This window comes from Mustela erminea, chromosome 2 (genome assembly GCF_009829155.1).
Source record: "Mustela erminea isolate mMusErm1 chromosome 2, mMusErm1.Pri, whole genome shotgun sequence".
Lineage (NCBI taxonomy): Eukaryota > Metazoa > Chordata > Mammalia > Carnivora > Mustelidae > Mustela > Mustela erminea.
In genome coordinates this window covers 31,123,533-31,143,343 of record NC_045615.1, presented here as the reverse complement: position 1 = coordinate 31,143,343, position 19,811 = coordinate 31,123,533, and the positions used below count along the sequence as shown (strand labels likewise).

Below are 19,811 nucleotides of genomic sequence, written 5' to 3'. Positions count from 1 at the left end.
AGATTATGGTGAGTGAAATTAAGTCAAGCAGAGAGTCAATTATCATACGGTTTCACTTACTCGTGGAGCATAAGGAATAACACCTAGGACATTGGGAGATGGACAGAAGGGAAATCGGAGGGGGAGAAAAACCATGAGACACTGTGGACTCTGAGAAACAAACTGAGGGGTGAGGGGTTGGGTGACCCTGGTGGTGGCTATTAAGGAGGGCATGTGTTGCATGGAGCACTGGTTGTGGTGCATAAACAGTGAATTTTGGAACACTAAAAATAAATACAATAAAATGGAAAAAAATGTTTATGATGAATATCAGAGTAAGGATTTTAAATTTCAATATTAAATGGGAAGAAGAGGAATGCCAGGGTCTTATTTATTCTCTTTGCTTTCCTTTTCTTTTTTCTTTCTTTTTTTTTTTAACTCACTCTAACTGATCTATAGAGAATGGGTTTTAGTTGCACCTAGAGAACATGAGCAACAATAGGAGGTGATGAGAACCAGAGAGATCTGGCATGTATGATAGAATGAAGTTAATAGAAATTTCTAATAAATTGGGTTTAGAGGTAGGCAAAAAGAAAGGATCAGATATTATTCCTAAACTTTTTGGTCAAGCCCCTGGGTGACAGTTGGTACTGTAATACTGGGGCTGATATGAAGCATTTCCTTCAACGAGTGCTCTCTCTCTTGAGGATATTCAGTTGGAGATACTTATTAGTTATCCAAGAACTATCAATTAGTGTGTATAGAATTCGAAAACTCAAGAGAGGGTCAGGGCTACAGTCTGAGGGTAAATAAGAGGACGGTGCTTACATTAGTGGGTGTGCATGTGCTTACTCAGGGAGTGAGACTAGGAAGAGGAAAAGAGTACTATGTGTTCATGAGTGAGCACACGGATGAATGAATAAATAGATTTAAACAAATAAAAAGCAAAGTTAATAAGCAATAAATTTGACTTGTAAAAAAGATAACTCTTCTTTAATTCCCTCAGGAAAAGAAAACAAAACCACCTTCTAGGGTGTTGGGCTGGGATGTTGGGTTCTGAGAAGTTGAGCAGTTGGGAAGAATGACCTTTCTGTCTCCATAAGTTCCTCCAGTCCTCTATGAAATACCTGCTTTACCCAGGCCAGACCATTATCAGAATCACTAAGAAGGCTGTTCCCCCCGACCAATAGTTTGGTAATAAAACAGTTACCAAATGCTCCCAATGTGTTCTGGTATTTAATGTATCAATTGACTTTTTTTTCATATTGATGAGTTTGATACTTTGACCAACCATATAGAACTATGAAGACAAAGGTCAAAGTTGTATGTCAATTAAAAAAAAAAAAAGTGAGTCACTAAATGCAGCCCACACTTAAGCAGAGGGAAGTCTACAAGGGTATGACTATCAGGAGGTGAAGTTTGTTGGGGCCATCTCAGAGGCTGCCTACCACAATGACTTATGACTTCCGTTTACACCATGAAACTATCACCACAATCAAATAATTTCCATTTCCATCATCCCCCCAAATTTTTATGTCCCTTTATAATTCATTCCTCCTTCCACCTCCAGTCTCTGAAAAGCACTGTTCAACTTTTATAGTTTGAATTTTCTTGAAATGGAACTATACAGTGTGTATTCTTTTTTCTTTTGGCTTTTCATTCAGGATGATGATTTTGAGATTCATCCATATTGCTTATATCAATGGCTTGTCCTTGTTATTACTGAGCAGCATTTCATTGTGTGAATATACCACAGCTATTCATTTATCTGCTGATGGATATTTTCAGTCATTTCCAGTTTGGAATTATTATTATTTTTTTTCATTTATTTATTTTCATCATAACAGTATTCATTATTTTTCCACCACACCCAGTGCTCCATGCAATCCGTGCCCTCTATAATACCCACCACCTGGTACCCCGATTTCCTACCCCCCCGGCCACTTCAAACCCGTCAGATTGTTTTTCAGAGTCCATAGTCTCATGAGAGACTCCAGTTTGGAATTATTATGAATAAAGCTTATGTGAACATTTTGTGGACACATTTTTATGCGCAGGTGATGGTTAATTTTCTGTGTCAGTTTGGCTAGGATGTGGTTTCCCAACATTTGGTCAAATAGCAGTTCTAGATATCACTTTGAAGGTACTTTTTAGATGAAATTAACATTTAAGTCAGGAGACTTTAAGCAAAGCAGATTACATTCTATAATGTGGGTGGGTCTCATGCAATCAGGTTGAAGGCTTTACGAGCAAAGACAAGTCCCTGAAGAAGGAATTTGTATCAAAACTGCAACGTAGAAACTTTGCCCGTGTTTCCAATGCTTTTCTTATGGAATCAGACTCAAGACTGCAACTTCAACTCTTGCCTGAATTTCCAGCCTTCCAGCTTGCCATACAGGTTTCTCACTTGCTACCTCTGATAGTGGTACAAGAAAATTTCTGAAAATAAATCTCTCTTTTTCTCTATTTTAGTACTGAGAGTGGTTCTAGAGAAGCAGAATCTTATGGATATATTTTTCTGAATTGGTTCTTAGGTTTCTTGAATTGATTCTCTACTTTTGTTAGATTTAAAGGGACTAATGATCCTATTTCCAGCAGTAAAGAGAGCACTGATAGTCAATGGCATGATCTGGCAATAGAGATGTATAAAAATCACCACTGATATTGCTCATCAAATACTTACAATAGGTAAGGTTCTGGGTGACTTTGTACTGGAAATTTATCTTATTTAGGTAGGGCGACCATAGCATAAACCATAGACTGGTGGCTTAGGCAACAGAAATTTATTTCTCACAGCTCTGGAGACTGGAAGTCCAAGATCACACTACCAGCAGGTTTGGTGTCCAGTGAGAGCTCTTTTCTCAGGTTGCAGATGACTGCCTTCTTGCTGGGTTCTCACATGGCCTTTCCTTTGCACAGCTAAAAAGAGAGAGAGAGAGAGAGAGAGAGAGAGAACACAACTCACTGATGTTCCTTCTTAAAAGAGCACTAATCCCATCAGACCAGAGTCCTGCCCTCATGACCTCAACTAACTCTAATTATTTCCCACAGACCCCATCTCCAAATACCATTACATTAAGGGTTAGGGCTTCAATATATGGATTTGGGGGGGCAGCAAGGGTAGGACACAAATGTTCAGTCCATAAGAACTTTAAAACACATTTGTCAAACTAATTGGTACAATAAAATTGTATGGTTGTTCTTAATTATGCCATCTGCACAAAGTCTTAAGGGTCTTAAAATGTTATTATAAATCTTTCCTTTTTGACTTATTTCACTCAGCATAATCTCCTCCAGTCCTGTCCATGTTGATACAAAAGTTGGGTATTCATCCTTTCTGATGGTGGCATAGTATTCCATTGTATATATGGACCGTATCTTCTTTATCCATTCATCTGTTGAAGAGCACAAGTCAAGCAGAGAGAGTCAATTATCATATGGTTTCACTTAATTGTGAAGCATAAGGAATAATACGGAGGACATTAGGAGAAGGAAAGGAAAAGTGAATTGGGGGAAACAGAGAGGGAGAGGAACCATGAAAGACTATGGACTATTTGTTGAGAAACAAATTGAGGGTTTTGGAGGGGACGATGTGAGCGGTTAGGTGAACGTGGTGGTGGGTATTAAGGAGGGCACGTATTGCATGGAGCACTGGGTGTGGTGCATAAACAATGAATCTTGGAACACTGCAAAAAATTAAAAAAAAAAGGAAATCTTTCTTTTTTATTATCTTTTTTTTTTCTTTTTCTGTTGGCTCTGTAATGAATGAATAGATTTATTTTTCGGTTGTCTTCATTATCAGGCTATCTCTTCTCTTACGCTGGCAAAAGAGAACCCCTGCAGACAAGGCTTGCTTGGTGCTGCCACATGTCATTTATAAAAGAGAAAGTAGCTCTTCTTGATACTCATAAACAATATTCTGGGGAGGATTTTGATTGGCCTGGACTGGGAAACATGCCCATCCCCAGATTAATCACTGGATGATGTATTATCCTGATTGTCTGGCCCTGAGTCCTATACCTGTCTTGGAGCTGGAGATCTTGGCCAATCTGATCAAACCACGTGGACTTGATGGAGTGGGGTGATTTTGCAAAAGCATTGTAAGAGTTCAGTTAACACAAGAAAGAGACAGTGGCTCCATGACGCCTTCTACAACTCCCTCAGCCACTCTTTGTTTCCTTCTCCTCTCTTACTTATAATTGGTACACGCCTTAATTAAAGTCATTATTGCATTGTAATTGTGTGTTAGTCCTATCTGATCCTCCCTGTGATTATAAATTCTGCGGTGGCAGAAACCATTTATTTTCTTCTTCATATCTCCATTGCTTAGCATAGATTTCAGTTCATAATAGTGTTTAACAAATATTCATTACTGGGTTATATCTATTTAATTTTTATCTAGTTAATTTCTCTCTTGCCGGAGGCTTCATTGTCCCTGAACACTAGTTTTTCTCTCATTAAGTAAATCCTTCTCAGGTGTCCTTTTTGAGAAAAAAAGGCTTTTAAGAAAAAAAAATGCATTATTTACCTTGTACCAAAGAGTCTTTCTTTTCCCTTTTCCTTTCAGATTTCTTGAAATAGGAGTAAAGACTTTCTGCTTCCCCTCTTCCTGCCAGCCAGTGATTGAACACGTATTTTTCTATATATTGTTACCAGTTACCTTCTTGCTGTAAAATGCATTGGGCAATTTCTAGCCTTGGTTCTTCTTTACCGTGCCACGACACCTGGCCTTGATTGCCCTTTGGCTTTCGTTGTTATATGGGTGTTCCTGATTGATTTCCTAAATCTTTTCTTACTAGAAAAACATTTTGTATAATGTGCTAGGTGCCATGGATAGCAAGAGTACTGATCTTGGCTTTTAACCTAGTTGTTCACTTCTCATTTCCAATAAAATTTATACCTGGGTAGCTAGAATATTCTGCTGGCTGAATTTTGTATATGTGCCAGTCCATTCAGAACACTGTTAAAACTTTATTGTACTGAGGGACACCTGGGTGGCTCAGTCCTCAAGTTGCTGCCTTCGGCTCAGGCTCAGGTCATGATCCCAGTGTCTTAGGATTCAGCCCTGCATCAGGCTCCTTGTTTAGCAGGAAGCCTGCTTCTCTCTCTCCCACTCCCCCTGCTTGTGTTCTCTCTCTCTGGCTATGAGTCTCTGTCACATTAAGTACAATCTTAAAAAACAAAAACAAAAACAAAAAACAAAACAAAGAAAAACACAACTTTATCATACTGAAGTCACTCTTCTGTGCTCAAGAGTCTTCCGGGGCTCTTTCTTTCCCCATAACTATTAGCGCTCCAGTGGGAAGGGCGTGGTCTCCTTTGTAGAGCCCCACCCACTTGGACAGTGCAATCTCTTCTGCTTTCTTCCCTAAGTCCAGCCTTCTAGGCAACCTTAAATGTCTCCTACCTAAATACTTGCTTTCCAAACATGGCACTTCTGATAATTACGGCCATTCTTCATGTAATATGCAGGCTTCAGTTTCTTTCACATCTCTACCTCTTGAGGTACCTTCAACAGTTCCGACTCTAGTTCTTCCATGATGCCTGCCCCAACTTCTCATTTTGGAGGTGGTTACTCCACCCTCTAATTGTCAGTAGGAGTTAGATTATGGTAATCTTTAGTTTCAGGAACTCAGAGGAGCTGTACTTAGAATTCACCCCAGAGCCCAGGTGGGCAGGGTAAACTGCTCAGTATCTGCCAGGTCATAGGTTTTAACTCAATAAATATGAGACGAGTGAATGAATAAATTACTGCTGTAAAACCAGCCCTACAGGGTTATAAAATATTTGCCCAAGAATGCTTCTATTGGCTGTGCAGAACCCAGTATGGAACTTTTCCATGTTGTTCTCAGTGTCAGGCCAGAAATAATACACAACCTGTCAGCTACCAGTGAGCAATGCTTGACTGACTCTAACAGACAAGATAAGGGAAATCTGGAACAGAGTGAAGCAGGAATAAGCAAACCAGTTCCACCTCTGAATGCTTGTGAATTCATTACCTTCCACAGAAGGGAGGTTATCAAGTGAAAAAAAAAATACTGCTGCATAACCATCCATTTTGGGGTACTGGTTATTTAGCCACCTGTCCCTTTCTCTCTAATCATTAGGTAGGAGCATAAACAGAATGAATCAGTGAAGGTTGGTTATGTACTGACATCACCTCCACGGACGGGTCCAGCCAAAGACTTCTGCTTGAGATGGTAAACTGAATAGAGATTTTGAACAATACTTTAATTAAAGGGGATGATTAGACAATTATCAGGTTGAGGCTAAGAGTTCCACTTAAGTATAAGAATAAATGGGAAGCACACTAGGGGTGTCGGTGTAGTTTTAAATCATCGATCCCGTCTCATCAGGGAATTTAGAGCAGTTCTTCAGCTCCCATTATTTATTAATGGACTAAACCCCATGAGCTATGCCAATATTTCAAAGTTGCTTTTGTGACTTGTGTATCTTTATCTATTGTTGCTGCCTGCTCTGTGTTAGAGGGTGCTTTCAGGCGCCTTTTGAGGTTCCTTCAATCTCTATTCAACCTCAGTTCTTTAACTCAGCTTTGCTGTCTTTGCTGTGACTCCTCATACATTCATGATCCCTTTGTGCTATACTTTTCATTTCTGGTTGACGTTTTCTCTTTGGAGCGCTCCCTTTCTTACAGTCCCTTCATGCTCCGTGTCCCGCACCACAATAAAATCCCCTCGCATTTCTTTTCCCCAAGGACTGCCCTCTCCAAGCTTTACACTGCACACTGTTTTGTCTTTTTATTTTCTCGTCTGCTTTTCAGTTCTAAGCCTGCAAATAACTCTGTCTTTCTGCCGCTACCGCTGTTTGTCTACTGGGAGCCACACTTAATTTATGCTGACAGCATTCATCTCGAAGCTGCGCACTCCGCACATCTCTGCCATCCTTCCGTTTGCTCACAGCTTTGCTGCTGAGAAGATTTACTTCTTTTCTGCGCAGCCCCCCGCCCCACCCCTGAGGAAACCTTTTTTGGGGGGGAAAGCAAGACCGGTATTTGACAGAAGACCTTATGGAGCTCAGGCTCCCAGGAGACATGCAACCAAGCAAACAAGGAAATAAACAGACACATACAAACTTTTTTCTAGGTGGAGTTTTAAGTTTCTTCTTTTCCTTTATTTACAGCATTCCAAGGTTGCAACAAAACCATTATCAACATGTAAAACAGAGAAGATGTGGCCTTCCTTCTTCTGGGGCTTGCAAAGCTCCCTGGAGGCTCTTCGTGTGGCTTATAAAAGAATTCTTCCAATGGTATAAGATTCAAGCAAAAATGTGATATGAGGTTGTAATATCTTACATTTATATGCAGCTATGTTGTGCATAATGTAGGCAATGTTTGTTCTTCATTTATGTTTTTAAATGTACACAACTTCTTTTGTCTTTGACAAACCATTTACCTGTGAAGTTCTGTAGTTAAACCTATCCATTTAGAGTTACTTCGAATCAGGTCAATGGCTTTCAAACATTTATGTGGAAAAAATAGTTGCCTTTCATTAACAGCATGAACTGTTCAGACAGATTCCTCCTAGTCAAAAACCGCAGGAAACTGTTCTAAGGTATAGTGAATAAATGAATAAATGAGTAAATGCTAATATGCATGGAGTAAAGCGGCCTGTGCATTTCATTCTGATCTTTGGGGTAATTTAGAACCTGCTCTTTTTTTTTTCTTTTTGAGAAAAACTGTCCATCAAGTTCAAATATACAATGGTTAGTATGGATAAAAGGCCATCAGGCATTTATAGGAAACTACAAGACATCTTTTCACTAGCCATCTCAATTTGGGATTTAAATCCAAACTCATCAAAGGAAATAAAAAAAAAACCTATTAACACATTACACATTCTTTAAAGAAGAAAATCAGTATTTTACTTTTTTGACAGTTGAATGAAAGTGTTTAGACATATTTCAAATGGGGGAAAAAAGCCTTTAGTCCTTTTTAGAATAGGAAGACAAACGTACTATACTGGGAAGACTGCACAGAAAACTGGAAGAGAAACCACGGAGTATGTGGCCTCAGTCCCATCACATCAGAACATAGCAGCAGCTCGTTTATTAATTTCTTTTCTCTCAGCCTGAGTCACCTCTCACAAGCTTTACAAAAGCAGGGAATCTAAAACCACCTTCAGAGCAATTGGTTTCTTGAGACATGTGCTAATTTATTAGAGATGATTTTGAAGTTATAACATGGAGGGGATGATATATTACTTTAACCAGATTGCAAAACTGAAACACAGCAATGAGCCTCACATTAGTTAAATAAATAAGGGGGCAATAAGCAGACAGGGGCAAGGGACCTGAATAAGAGTCACTTTTTGTCGTGTACTATGTGCCACGTTATACTTGCTGTTCACGATACTGAATGAATATATATTAATAAATGTCCTTTAAGTGCATGGAAATAGTAGGCATTCAACTATTTGTTGAATGAAAATGCAATATATTATGTGTATAGTATATAATACTGTACAGTATGTTACATAGAAAGAAAAACTTGTTTAATGTCATCAGAAATAGTTTATCAACCAGTGTTTTTGACATTTTGGGACAGATGAATCTTTGTTGTTGGGGGTTGTGCTCTGTTTCATAGGGTGTTTGGTAGTATCCTTGGCCCCTAGACCTACCGGATGCCAGCAACAATCCCCCCGTTGTGACAACCCCACATGTCTCCAGGTGTTGGCAAATGTCCCCTGGATGGCATGTCTGTTCTGGTTGAGAACCGCTAATGAGAACGGAAGCTACAATGAACACCACTGACATTTATCTACGTAGTTTTCTATTCTTTCTCTTTTCAAGGCTAATTTGTGGTTGCATAGGAAGGATGGGTTCATTTTAATGATTAGTGATTTAATGTGTATATACAAGCTTCGTAGGGCCGTAACAAGATTTGACAAACTGGGTGGTTTCCACAGCAGAAATGTGCTGTCTCACTGCTCTGGAAGCTGGAAGACTGAGATCAAGGTGTTGGCAGGGCTGGTTTCTTCTGAGTGTTGTGAGAGAGGGTCTGGAGTAGGCTTCTCTCCCAGCTTTTGGCAGCCTCAGGCACCCCTTACTCAGAGATGGTGTTCTCCTAGGTTCTTCACATTTTCTTCCTTTTATATGTGCTGGTCTCTGTGTACAAATTTCCCCTTTTTATAAGGATGTTGGTATGATGTTAGCATGTTGGACACTACACTAATGACCTCACTTTAACTTAATCACTCTGTGAAGACCCTATCTCCAAGTAAGGTCACATTCTGAGGCACTAGGGGTTAGGAAGCCAACATATTTTTTTGGCGGGGAGGGGATACAATTGAACTCATAACAGTATGATTTCAGCTATCATGCATTTCATGCCAAAAATGATTCTGGCATTTAACCATTAGCTACTTTAACTTCTACTCTTTGGTTGACATGTCTGTCATATCTCTGCTTCCTGTGGGACAAAAATGGTATGATGTCTTTTGTGTGAATTTTTACAGCACCCAGAAAAGTGCTTGGCAAGGTTTTGTTTGAATGAAGAAAAAATGCTCCTTTTTGCAAAAGGAGAGGTGGTTTGTCACTTTAGCTCTAATTGAGGTCAATTCTCATCGATGAGCTTGTCTTTTCTCTTCTTAAATCAAACTGACACAGTATTCACTGGAATATTCATTATTTTTTACTTCCATTTTCATTTTTTAAAGAAAGATTTATTCATTTATTTGAGAGAGAGAGAGAGAGCACACAAGCCAGGGGGAGGAGCAGAGGGAGAGGGAGAAGCAGAGTCTTCACTGAGCAGGGAGCCTGAACTTGCGTTCAATCCCAGAACACTGGGTTCATGACCTGAGCTGAAGGCAGGTACTTAACTGACTGAGCCACCCAGATGCCCCTCATTTTCATTTTTAATTGACATAATTAAAGGCACATTTATAAAATGAATGAGTAGAACACATTCAAATAGAATACAGTCAATAATTGATGGTGTATAATCAATAATCTCTTCAATTCTCTGGTCTTGTCCAAAGGTGATGACTGTTGACAGTTTCTTATATATTTTTCCAGAATATTCTGATATTTATAAAATATGCTTGCATTATTTTCTTTTTTTAAAAAAGATTTTATTTATTTATTTGACAGAGAGAGATCACAAGTAGACAGAGAGGCAAGCAGAGAGAGAGAGAGAGAGAGAGGGAAGCAGGCTCCCCACTGAGCAGAGAGCCCGATGTGGGACTCGATCCCAGGACCCTGAGATCATGACCTGAGCAGAAGGCAGCAGCTTAACCCACTGAGCCACCCAGACACCCCTGCTTCTATTATTTTCTATGTCCTCTGATCTCTCCCTCTTTAATTCTCAACATGAACTGCCAACTGCCCTCTCTTAGTCCCCCACCTCCCACAGGCACACTAGAAAAATAGCAAAAAACTAGATACAGATAGCACATTTTTAAAGATAAAGTTCCAGGCTTGTGATTTGTATAGGTATGAAATGAAGATCATATGCTGAGGATTTGCATAGAACCAAACAATTGTTAAGAGCAATCTAAAGGCATGTTTTGGATCTGCCATGATCCAGAGCCACAGACATTAGAGAATGCTGGGAATACAGTGAAAGCAGTTAGACAGGCTACATAAATCCTTAGGAGGCCTGGATATAATTGGATGCTGCTTGAGAATGGTGGACACTGCTGAGAAGTTCCTAAAGAGCCAAGAGCAATGCCAGCAAGTCAGGCTTTTGTTAGAGCCAGCATCATCTCTGGCTCATGTGTTCCCCATTGAACTTGCCTGGAATGAAATGCTTTACAGTGAAAGACCCCACAGTGCAGAAAGGGCCTCCAAAACCCAAGCAGAGGAAGAGAAAAACTGCCAGAATTCTTAGTTCTAACTGAATTGACACAAGTTGTGCAAACTAGAAAACACTAATGAAAAGAAACCTGTAACATCTGATTTAAGGTTCAAATATGAATGTGGTGCCTTCATTTTCAAAGATGAAGAAACTGCTCTGGGATCTATTGAATAGATGCCTTGAGTTATTCCTTGGTAGTACATAGTGGATTTGTGCTGAATCAGCCTCTTCTTACCATGCTCCCGTGCATGTTTTGGTAGGTGTAGACTGGCAGTTGGCAGAAAGAAAATTCCATGGGTCTATACCCTGGGGGAGCCTCATTACAATTGATGGTAAACAACTTCAGAATTTAGGGAGACAGTATTAGCTCTCTGTTTTAAAGGACGTAGCTGGCACTATCAAAACCATACATGTTTAACGCTCAGAATAGAAGTACTGTGGGGAAAAAAAAGTTTTTTAATCTAGAAAGGTTTGTGGTAAGTTTTATCTAATAACTAAAAAACACAAAAATTTAACAGGAGCAATGCTACAGTTTACTTAATGTGAAGTCAAACATTGCAAATAGGATATGTTGTCCTGGCACATTTTTATTAATTTTTGTTCATGCATGCTATCATAGACTGGATAATTGTAAGCTTTGCTAACCTGCAGTTTTAAGAATACTAATGAGGAGGACTATTATTATTTTGCTTCCTTTCAAACTTCATAATTTCTCAGGCGAAGCTTAAAATTTTTTTTTTAAAGATTTTATTTATTATTTATTTGACAGAGAGAGAACACAAGTAGACGGAGAGGCAGGCAGAGAGAGAGAGAGAGAGAGAGAGAGAGGGAAGCAGGCTCCCTGCTGAGCAGAGAGCCCGATGCGGGACTTGATCCCAGGACCCTGAGATCATGACCTGAGCCGAAGGCAGCGGCTTAACCCACTGAGCCACCCAGGCGCCCTAAACTTAAAATTTTTATGGGAAAGTGTTTATGGCAGACTATTGATAATTCATGCCCGAAACAACCTTAAAAGCACTAGAGTATTTGAAAGTTGATCTTCAGAATTTTCTCCCTGAAGCTCATCTAGAATTATCAGCAGAAAGAATCCCCCGTGGTCAAAAGCTTTAAAATGAAAGTACTTAGTATCCATTCATAAGTTATTGAATTTTCTTTATCTTGTAGACCTCCAGAGTGGTGGTAGATTTGTGAACAGCAGTCCCTTAGATTCTCAGAGCCAGCTGAACATAGCAATTTTTATGTTAAATTTGCTATGCTATGAACATAGCAAATTTTATGTTCTTGGTGGTCATTTTCCCATTGGGAAAATGGGAAAGAACAGTAATTGCTATGTCTGTGACTAGTCTGACTCAATTAATCGTCTTCTGTGATAATCTCAGAAAAAAATGGATGACTCACGTCTCCTCAGGAAGCAACTCCTGTCTGAACCTCTTTGGTGGGCAGAATTCTGAAGTGGGCTTTGAGACACCTCCTCCATGCTCTGCCCCAACAGGTGAACATATCCTATACAATCTCCTCTGTTTGATTGTGGGCAGGACCTGGGAATATGATGGGCTAGTCACGTCCATGATTATATTATATTATATGAGACTTTGTTTTTGAATTCTGGAGGGAGAGATTCAAAGTAAGAATGGCTATGTCCTACTAGCCTTGAAGATGTAATCTGCTACAATGTAGGGAAGGCAAAATGGCAGTACACCACGTGTAGTCTCTGGGAGCTGAAATTGGGCCTCAGACTGAAATCACAAATAAGAGTGTATCTCAGTTCTATAACCACAGGGAGCTGAATTCTGCCAACAACCAAGAAGCCTGGAAGACTCTAGGTCTCAGATAAAGTCCCACTTGCTGACAGTTCACAGCTTTGTGAGACCATAAACAGAGGATCTAACAGAAATGTGCTGGACTCCTGGCCCTAGGAAACTCTGAGTTAATAAAGTCATCTTTTAAGTGGCTAAGTTTGTGATCACTTGTTACATAGCAATGGAAAACTAATACAAAATGTTCTTATCTAGAAATTCAGATTCTTTTGAATATTCTGAAAGTTTTCACATTATGCATGCACATATGAAATTTTGCTTGAACGAAATATTATTGGATACTAATTATCATTTTATGTAAGGAAATATGAAATTGAATACCTGAAGCAGAACAATGGAAGCACTGCTCAGCATTTTGTATGGCAGGACCCTGATCGTCTCCATCTACTTGAGAGATCTTTAAGTGAAATACTTTATTTCTGACTTTGTTACAAGTTATTTTTAATGAAAAAGAGAGAAGTGGAGATTAAGAAGAGGAAGACTACCTCATGTTGTAGTTAAAATAATAGTAAAGATGTGCCTTTCAAGCACCTCTAGACAAGATGATATCTTCATTCACAAGGACCTGGGGACAGGCTGGATGTTTGAGTTCTGGAGAGGGAGGCTTGGTGAATGTGCCCTTGGGTTTTTTTTTTATCATTCTCTGGCCTGGGCTTTTCGGGATGGAGTTAAACTTATATAAACATCTGTGTTCAGATGGGGAAGAGACCAGTGGAAAATCGGGCATGTGTGCACCTAAATTCTTGGTAAAACATATTCACAAGATGTTATCCAGCAGTTTCTGTTTTGAACACATCAACGATACTTTCATGAGTGCAGTGAGTCACCACCATGCTTGTCTAGTCTACCATCCTAGGTAATTAACTATCTTGAGAAGGCTGCCATTTTCCTATCTGTGAAGGATAGGATCATGCTTCCTTGTGTTACTCTCAAAGCTCCTAGAGCAAATAGCAAAAAGAATGGGTGGGAAAAGAGTTGATCTGATTGATGGACAGTGAGAAGTTGAAGGAAGCATCCATGATGCAGAAGTTGAGCTTTAGATTTTGGCTGAGAAAACTACAAAGAGTTTATGAGAAGACAAACTTTTTGTAGGATATGGTGCGAATAGAAAACATGTTGGATGATTAGAGCAGAGTAATGGCAAGATGTGACTCAGCAAATTACAGACAGGAAACCGGTTTCCTTCAGGTAACAATGTCTTTATCTGGTGGTAGATAGTGTTGGCAGAGGGGAAGAAGGCTCACTGGGGACATGAGGAAGGAATTGCTGCAATCAGTAAATATTTTGGTGACAGGGTCCTTCTGTGGATATTTGTAAGGAAGGAAAAGTGAAGAAGCCTGGGCCATAGCCTAGTCATTAGAGATGTACTCATTGTTTTGGAAAGAGGAAAGTGGTAATGATAAATGGAGATCAGCAAAGAGGACTAGAATCATGGAAAAAACATGCTGTGATAATACAAGTTTGAGGCCCTAAGGCTGGGCCTATTTTCCAAAGAGAAAATGGAGGTAATCTAAGAAGAAAATTAGCAAGGTAAATGAAAAGAATTTGGTCAGTATGAAAGGTTGCTTAAATAATATTCACTAGCTGACTTTCTGAAGGGCAAAGAATGTGGGTGCAGCTTTTATAGGAGGTAAGAAGGCAGGGCCCACTTGTGTGGAAGACAGGGTTTGGGGCCAACTCTGCACATTTGGCCTTCCTCTACTCCTGGCTCCTTGCCTTTTCAGTGAGTGGATAAGATTGAAAGCCAAATGATTTTGTTAGTCATAGAAATTCATGTAAAAGACTTGTGGAAGAGGAGATTAAAATGATTGTTGAAAATGAGGTTTGTGGATAGAATTTATCCATGTTAGTATCATCCTCCACCACCATCATAATCATTGGAAATTAGCTGACTTCCTTTAGAAAGAAAGATACATAGGAAAACTCAAACCAGACTGAGGTGTACATATCAGATATAAAGGATAATACACAATACCCAGTTTTAGTCATTCTGATGACATTTTCTTGACACTTGGATAGGAGATAAAGAGAATTTTCCAAATATAAAATCATCAAAAAGTATAATAAGAGGTTATGACATTCCAAAGAAGAGTGGGGTTTAGAAACAATATTAGTCTACTGCAAGAATTTAAGGTACTTTGAAAGCCAGGGCCAATTAAAAAAAAGAGGTGAGGAAAGGAATGATGACTATATGTTCCATATACCCATGAATGTAAATAGTTACAGGGCATATTTCAACTTCTCATAATGTTTTGTGTTGTTGAATAAACTTATTGAGTTACTTTGTCTCATTTCTTCACTTCTCTCTGTTTGATTGACTCATTAGTCCTTGCCTGGCTGTACTTACTTCTCTCCCACAAGGTATTCCCATGACCAGAATGCTACCTTCATGATTATCTTAAAATTTCATGGTTTCCACTTTGACCAGCCTCAGACTGGGTCACTCCCACAATGTGCTTTCCCTTCTTTTCCTCCTACTTCATAAACCTTACTAGAGAAAGACCCCAATCTGCGAGATGCTGGCTGACTCTAATGCCTTATCTCTAAATAGGTTCTTCATGGATGCACAATGTTGTCTTTTTTTTTTTTTTTTTTTTTTTTAAATCTTTAAAGTTCCCTAGCTCAGTTCTGAGAAAGGCTGTTCCCAAACTCTCAGTGTTGCTCAGGTTCTCAGCCCCACCTCCACATCTCCAATCTTAGCAGAAGACTTGCAGGTATCATTTATTAACTAGATGGAAGTTGGTTATAAGGATAATTTCAAAGCTATCAGAAAGGTTGAAGACAATCTTGTCAACCCCCTCAATTTACAGATAAAGGAACTATGAGTTAATTCCCTAGGTAACATAGAAAACTTTTGTTGAGAAATAATTAATGTTGTGGCCAATCCTACAGCTTGTTGGAATTTATGGCCTTCCATCTAAATGCTGTTGTATTGACCGGGTAATTCATTTTCTGTACTAACCTTTAAATAGAGAAAATAGCAATAGTCCAGACTTCTTCCCTGTTTCCCAATTCCACCTCATAATAAAAAATCACAATATTATCTCTAAAATCTTGAATCCCAAGTCCTGCTCCCCAAATTTACTTTGCTGGTTGTTTGCTTTGGGATGATAAAATTGCATTCTAAAACCATGCTCTTGAAAATGCTTTCTACTGCCATGTACTATAGTTCTGAAAGGAAAGAGTTTGAAAAATGGTTTTGGGGCACCTGGGTGGTTCAGTCGGTTAAGCATTAGACTCTTGGTTTTGCTCAGGTCATGATCTCAGGGTTGTAAAATTGAATTGGCACATGGTACCTGGCTCTGTGCTCAGCAGGGAGTCTGCTTGAGCTTCTCTCTCTCTCTCTCTCTCCCTCTGCTGATCTCTCACTCTCTCTCTAAAATAAATAAATAAATCTTTAAAAAAAAGTATTTTTAAATATCTGAATATTGGCCATTAGAAGAATGTTTGCTCTCATTTGATTCCAAAAAGCAGAGCTTGGATCAGTGGGTGAAAGATACAAGGATGCCCATTTAAGCTCAATATTCAATCAGTCGGCAACTATTTCTGGCACCTACTGTATACCAAGCATTATTCTAGCAGATGAGGATACAGTGGTAATAAAATACAGTCCCTGCTTTCTTGGGGCTTATTTTCTGTGCTGCATCAGATAATCAATGAAGATCCAAGTAGACTTATAGTTTAATGTGAGGTGGCAGTAAGTATTATGAAGAAATGTCAAGCCTCTCTGGAGAAGGTGACATTCAAGCAGACACTTGAATGTCGGTAGGGAGCAAGTCATGTAAAGGCCTGCAGGATGTTGTTCTCACCAGACATTGGGAAGGGAAAGTAGTCTTAATCTGGGAATATAAGAAATTGGTTTCTTTGTGATTTTATGAATTTGCCATTCTAGAAGTTTAGCGTCTGAATTACCTCCGAGAGAGTTTAAGAAGATATCTCTGCATTATTAGGTGGTTGAAACTAGTCAATCTTGAGATTTTTTTTCCAGCTTTAAGATTTTATATATTTACCTGACAAAACCATATGGCTTAAAACTTAAAATAAGAAAAACTTAGGAGAACAGAAGATGCAAAAATGTCTTTGGGGGAAGTGAACAATAAAACTATAGGTTGAGACTATTTTTGTATGACCTTGCTCCTTGTTGACATTCCCATTTGGAGATCAAATACAGCTAAATATAAAATAGAATGGGGGCGTGATGAATCAGAAGTTAAAGTAATTTAGGTCATTCAGTTATGCACAGATGCATAACTACTCGCCAAATGATTCAGAAATCATAGGAAATGACTTATAAGAGCTGATACCAAGCTTTGTATGGGAAGTAATTTTATAAGAAACAATTGTTTATAACTCTTGCATGATGCATCATTTTAAATTAGAAAACCAGAAATGGTTGAAGAAGTATTTATAAATTTCTTTGAGCTCTTCTGAAGACAAGCATTTCCACAGATTTTCATTTTTATTTCTATTAAAATTTTTACTTTAATTTTTAAAGAGTCAGGTAGTACATAAAGATAATTAGAATTACAATTTATTTACTGTTGGAGTTTAAAAAAATGGACTGGTCTATGTTTTTGTGTCTGAGCCTCAGAAAAGGAAATATATTTTAAAATTAAATTGAAGGATGTTGATATTACCTAGAAAACTCCTAGAACTATAGCATTTTATCTTTTGGAGTAAAAAGTACATGCCATAAGTGATAGGTAAAAAAGTGAGCATATTTTAATGTCAGAACTTGGCATTAAAAATAGACTCACATGGACAATTTTTGTATGTCATATCTTAACTTTAAACAAGTAGTTCTGTAAACCAGAAAGAGCTCTATTTTTTTCATGGATATGTACCTCCCTTCTCCCTCTAAACTGAACACCTATCAAAATCAGTGAAAACTCTACACAGAAATTGAGAAGTACACATGGTGGGAAGGAGAATAGAGACCAGTAGGCATTACAGGAAGGGAGAACTGAGTGCCAAAGAGTAAAATATTTGTGAAGCATCACATTGTCAGTCAAAAGCAAGTGCCGGGAATTGAACACACAATAGGTTCTAGTTTCTGGGCCAACTCCAAGCTAATTCTCCCCCTTAACTGGCATTCATGGAGAACAGATGTGGTGCCACGGTAGTGTATGTGAAATTAGTTTTGCCTACTTCTTTTCCGAACACATATGTGTATTACACATGTATATTTAGCTAAAGAAGGACCATATTTTGCCAAATTCTCATCCAACATATTTTTCTAGTAGCTTAGGGGATGACTGGAAGAACTTGGGAAGGAGGCCAAGGGATGATAAATGAGAGGGGTCAGGGCAAAATGGAGGTGGGAAGATGTCATGCTTTTAGCACGCATGGTTGATAGCATTGTTCCTGCTTCGCTTTTGTGTTTTCAAATGAGGATATCGTCAGGGAGACCAATGAGCCTGAATTGTATAAAATATAAGAGATTACAGAAGAGAAACAGCTACTCAAAGCCAAGTTTGCTTTCAGGACGTCTTTCATGGAGACCACAGGCCTTCAGTCTAATGAAGAGTGAGAGCTATTTGAACAGTGAGTGAAATAAAACAATTAACAGAGCCACATGGGGGCCAGGCACTATAGTTTAGTGAAGAATACTGTACTTAGGAATAGCATTATCATTCACAAAATGATATGTATATCATCCCACTCTTAATTTGTGTAGGCTTGTTTCTTGTTTCCCATAATTGGCTCGAGCACAGGAAACTTGTGAAATTTAGGAGAACCTGGGGGGAAAACTCATGTTGAGAACTCATCTCAAATTCACCCACAATAACTGGCACTTAGAGACCATTGGCAAATTGAAGCTGAGGATAAGCAAAAGAATGTTTGTTATGTTTGCAAGGAGTTTCTGACTTCTTAGCATTCACACAGGCTGTTCCTTCTGTAAAGAAAACTTGTGCATACAACCTAAGTTGCCTAACACTTAGTTACCTTTCAGATGTTGCTCCAGACATTTTTCCTAGAAAGCCTTGTGCACCCCCCAAACTGGGTCAAGTGTCCTGTGCTTGTATCTATGTAGCTTTTATTCTACTTACTGCAGACCTTGTTGATCACCCAGCATAGTGATCACCCAGCATAGTGCCTCCCAATCTGGAAATCTTCAGATTTGCTGGAGCTCAGGGTCAAGGGGAGAAGTAGGGGAAACATGAAAGCTCTTCGAAGGGGTCCAATTATGAAGCCTCTTAAAAACTCACTTAAAGGGGCACCTGGGTGGCTCAGTGGGTTAAAGCCTCTGCCTTCGGCTCAGGTCATGATCCCAGAGTCCTGGGATCGAGCCCCGCATCGGGCTCTCTGCTCCGCAGGGAGCCTGCTTCCCCCTCTCTCTCTGCCTGCCTCTCTGCCTACTTGTGATCTCTGTCTGTCAAATAAATAAGTAAAATCTTTAAAAACAAAAACAAAAACAAAAACACAACAACTCACTTAAAGAGTTTGATTCTAGTCCAAACATCTACTCAGTGTAAAGCAGAGCTCATCAACATCCTAAAGCACGTTGTAATTTAGCCAAAGCAGAAATAAAAAATCAATTGATTAAAACTATATTTTATAGCAGATACTAGAAACCCAAGGGGCCCCAATTTAGTTCTACTGGCAGTTTACCTTTCCAGGCATATACTTAGTCGTTTTATGGGACAAGGACCAGCTGTTATTCCTTTTCATAAAATGGGCCTTTAGGTGCTGGAGAGATAGAGATTGTGGTGCTGAGGTGAGTACTTGCTCTGCAGAGCATCCTGTCCTGTCATTTTGTTCTTCACGGCATGTTCCTGGAGCGGGAGACTCCAAGGCAAGGGGCACTATTTACCTTAAGGGTTGCCTTGGTCTTGCCCCTGTCAGCACATTTGTATGGACACAAGCATCTGCACTCAGAGGCTCACTGCTAAAACACCCACTTCACTGAATGATGACAACGCTCCCTGGTCTCATACAAAATAAAATATTGCAACTGAGAAGTTGTCCTTCTCTGCTTTAGGTTCCCCTATGAGAGTAACCATAGGATTATCTTTGGAAACTTTGTCACGTTTCTGTTTTATTTATTTTTTTTTAAGATTGTATTTATTTATTTGACAAACAGAAATCCCAAGTAGGCAGAGAGGCAGGCAGAGAGAGGGGAAAGAAGTCTCCCTGCGGAGCAGAGAGCCTGACTCGGGGCTCGATCCCAGGATCCTGGGATCATGACCTAGCTGTTTTAA

General features: G+C 39.2%; 1 long non-coding RNA gene across 3 annotated transcripts in view; it reads left to right on the top strand.

The window, feature by feature from the left end:
* Positions 1–19,811, top strand: part of LOC116583031 — a 57,586-nt gene that overhangs the window by 18,546 nt on the left and 19,229 nt on the right. For 2 of the 3 annotated variants that reach the window (XR_004282593.1, XR_004282595.1), the window contains exon 2: positions 7,120–7,276. This is a non-coding gene — a long non-coding RNA (uncharacterized LOC116583031). Of the gene's footprint in view, positions 1–6,086; positions 6,180–7,119; positions 7,277–19,811 lie in introns of all 3 variants that reach the window. The other variant, XR_004282594.1, reaches the window with a different exon arrangement.